The sequence below is a fragment of the Echinops telfairi genome, unplaced genomic scaffold, assembly GCF_000313985.2.
Source record: "Echinops telfairi isolate 266 unplaced genomic scaffold, ASM31398v2 ScPeMD7_60;HRSCAF=208, whole genome shotgun sequence".
Taxonomy (NCBI): Eukaryota; Metazoa; Chordata; class Mammalia; order Afrosoricida; family Tenrecidae; genus Echinops; species Echinops telfairi.
This window is the reverse complement of record NW_022103958.1, coordinates 41,483,188-41,487,397: the sequence shown is the minus strand read 5'-3', so window position 1 is coordinate 41,487,397 and position 4,210 is coordinate 41,483,188.

Sequence of the window (4,210 nt, the reverse complement as noted above, 5' to 3'; positions counted from 1 at the left end):
CCAATAGTGATATTAGCTATCATTTATTAAAAACATGGTATGGGCTAAGGGCAATTCTACAAACTTTTTAATGTATTAACTGATTTAGTCCTCAAGACATCCCAACTGGAGGTTTATCCCCAAACCAAGCACCCCAAATCCCAAGCTCACTGCCACAAGTCATTTCTGACTCATAGTGCCATAGAACATAGAGAGGGAAATGGCTTGCCCAGGTTTTCAAAACGAATTAATTGCCTAAATAAGGTGCAAAGCTGGTTGCAGCGAGCTTCAGACCATGAGTATGTGTGAATGGGATGCATGTATGTGTGCAAGCACACAACAATTACTTATACTAGGCAGAAAACTCTAGGGAAACCTGAGGCTCAAGTAAAATTGTCCTGGAAAGAGTGACAAGAATTTCAATGGGTAGCACCAGGTTTGCAGCCCTAGTTGTTCTAAGAAACTAGAGACAACAGTTCTTTTCCTCTTGATAGGACGAGTTAATTTCTGTTGCACTTAAGTTCTCCAGAAATCAAACAGAACTTGAGACAAGGAGCAATGGAGCTGTCAGTGTGTCCCACCCAGGACCTTTATACCCCTCATTACATCAAGTAGTAACCCATCGCTGACAGATGAGTGTTGCTACGATGCTGGAAGGTATGCCACATATACTTACAATAGAAGCAGGGTCACATGGGTAGACTGGTATCAATGCAATTTTCAGACTAGAAAGAAGGGCCTGGCAATCTCCTTCTTTAAAAAATTGGCCAGTGAAAAACTAGTGAATAAGAGTTGATCAGTCTCTGCTAAGTGCCAGACAACGAGCCCTTGGTAGGAAAGCACTCAAAATATGATCAGGGAAGAGGTGTCTCCTTGAAGCAGAATCAGCCTTAAAGATGTGGATGGAGGAGGAAGCTGCTGAGACCTTCACTTGTTGATGTGGCATGACCAAACTCTGGGAAGAAACAGCTGCAGACATCGTTCATAATCAAAATATGGAACTATGAATTATTACTATTGGAATTAATAAAAAATGAAGTGGAATCCAGAAGAATCAGTAGCATAGGCATTGAGCTGAAATGGGAGTGTTATTGGCCATGTTGAGTTGGACCATCATATGACCTAAAGTGTTGGGAATGACAAATTCAAGAGGAACAGCACCACATTCAGTGTCAAAAAGAGCCATTCAAGATCTATCCTGAAGTACAAACCTGTCAGTAATAGGATATATCTGCATGCCCACAGGGAAGACTAATTATGATGGTTGTTCAAATTTATGCACCAAACACTAATGGCAAAAATAAATTGAAGATTTTTACTAATAGCTGTGTACTGAACTGGGCATAACGTGCAATCAAGACACACTGATAATTACGGATGGTTGAAATGCAAAAGTTGGAAACAAAGATTTTTAGTTGGAAAATACGATATTTGTGGCAGAAATGATGCCAGAAATGGTGTGGACAAACTTTGCCAGACCAATGACTTTTTCATTGAAAACCCATTTTCCCAACAACCTAAGTGTCAATAATACACATGGACCTCACCAGTTGGGGCACACAGGAATGAAATCAACTACATCTGTGCAAGAAGATAATAGAGAAGTTCAATAGCATCAGTCAGAGCAAGGGCAGGCCAGCAATATTGAAGAGCGCAGAAAGCTATATAAAAAAGAAGAAATAGATAATGTATGAAAAGGATTGATATTGAGATATTTTAGGGGGTAGTTTATAATCAAAAGCTAACAGTATTAAAGAAAGGGAGAAAGGGGGAACAGATGACAAGGTCTACATATAACTTCCTCCCCGGGGGACGGACAGTGGAGAAATGGGTGAGGGAGATGTCAGATGGTGTAAGATATGATAAAATAATAATTTATAAATTTTCAGTGGTAGGGGGGAGTGAGGAGGGAGGGGGGGAAAATGAGCTGACACCAAGGGCTCAAGTAGAAAGCAGGTGTTTTGAGAATGATGATGTCAACATATGTACTAATGTGCTGGACACATGATGTATGTACGGATTGTGAAGAGTTGTATGAGCCCCTAATAAAATGATTATATATATAAAAAAGTATTGCTACAAATGAAACAAATTTTTAAAATAAAACATCAAAATGTGGAAAAAAAAAAAAAAGTCCAAGCTTCTTGAAGCCATTGTCCAAAAACAAGGCTTCAAGAACTGACAGAACACTAATGAAGATGTTTCAGCAAGCAGACGGATGCAGCCTTGAAAGAGCTCACACATGCCAAGAACTTTTAAAGATAGCTCTCTGGCCAACCAACTGGAAGTGATCCGTATTTGTGTCCATTCCAACAGAACATAGAAAATATTGCACAAAATCATCAATATCACACATTAGTACAATTTTGCTGAATATAATTTAAAAATGTAGCAGTACACAGAGAAATGTCAGAAATCCAAGCTGTATTTAGAAGACACTGAACTAGAAATATTGCTGCCATCAGCTAGATCTTGGATGAAAACAGAAAATAGCAAAACGACGCTTGCCTGCGCTTTATTAACCATGCAAAGGAAGTTGACTGTGTGGATCGTGACAAAATTGTGAAGAATCTAAATTCTAGAACACTTAATCACACTCAGGAACCAGAACACAGACCAAGAAGCAGTCATTTGGCCAGAACAAGGGATGCTGAATGGTTTAAAATCAGGACGCATTTGTGCACCCCGCTTCCTTAGTCTGTATGCTGAGCAAACAAGGCTGGACTACATGCAAAAGAAGTGGTGTCACGATTGGAGGAAGACTCATTAAGCCAAGAGGGCTTGAGCACATCCTGGGGAAGGACTGGGCTGTGCTTTCTTTTTGTACAAAGGGTCTCTGTGAGTGGGGCTGACTAGGTTGCAGCTGGCTGACACCATCAGTGAGCAGACGCCGGCTGCCCCAGGAGGGGCATGATTTGTAGATCACATAGACTCTGCACAAGCAGCAGGTTGACTGTTGGTCATGGTACCTGCTCTGGGCAGGGCATGAAGTCATTTCTTGGTCTGGGTGGTGTTAAAAATAATGAAAACTCATTGAAATAGGAACACAAAGTCTATTCAGAGCATTTCTTCTATATACATTTAGACGATTTTGATGTCAGAAAAGGGCTGAACGAAGCCAAGCCCAATCGGGCTTATAAAGAGAGGTTACTGTTGTTTCTAGGTGCTTTCGTGTTGGTTCTGACTCATAGCGACCTCACGTACAACAGCACGAAACACTGCCTGGTCTGTGGCATCATCCGAGTTGTTATGTTTGAGCCCATCGTTGCAGCCACTGTGACCACCCATCTTATTGAGTGTCTTCCTCTTTCTCTCTGACCTCCTTTATCTGTAGCGTCCCGGCCTGCAGGACGCACGAGCAGGGCCCTGCAGGGAAAGACGAACCTGGATGGAAAGAAGACACGGGGATGTGGAGCAAGACAAAACGCTGATCAAACTCATTTATTTGGGCAAAGCTGGGGTATAAAAAAGGGGAACTGGGAGGTGCATATTTTAATAAGGTGTGCTACACAACATCCAATCCAACATGTACATTAATGAAGCATAAGAACGTTAACCAATCAGCTGCAGGTAAAAAAGCGCATGCTAGTTCTCAAAGACGTCCTGCATGCAGACTAAGGTTCATTAGGCGTAGTGCAAAGTCCATCTTAGTCCAATGAGCGCCTGGCATTATTAACCAATGGGTGAAAAGGTCAACTTTACAACCGCCCTTGCTACAGAGCACGTAGCTAGGAACACGGAGGCAGGAATTAGGCAGGGCCAGTCCCCCACAGGTTTAGCAAATGAAAGGCGAAACTTAACAACCAGGAAGCAGCCAAGTTTGGCTCAGTGGCTGAGGCTAAGGCCTTAATGGCCACCGGCTCCCAACATTTATCAAGCATGATGTCCATTTCTAGGGATTAGTCTCTTGAGAATGTGTCAAAATTTGTGAGATGAAGTCTTGCCGTACTTGCTTCTAAGGAGCATTCTCACTATACTTCCTCAGATTTGCTAGTTCTGGGAGTCCATAGTACTTTTAATATTTTCACCAGCACCAAAATTCAAATGCATCAATTCTTCTGCAGTCTTCCTTAGTCAGTGTTCAACTTTCACATGCATATGAGGTGATCAAAAATTTTGTTGCTTGGTCCAGGCACAGTTTAGTCCTCAAAGTGACTTTCTTACTCTTCAACACCTTTAAGAGGTCTTGTCTAATGCAATATGCCATTTGATTTCTTTTTTTTTTTTTTTT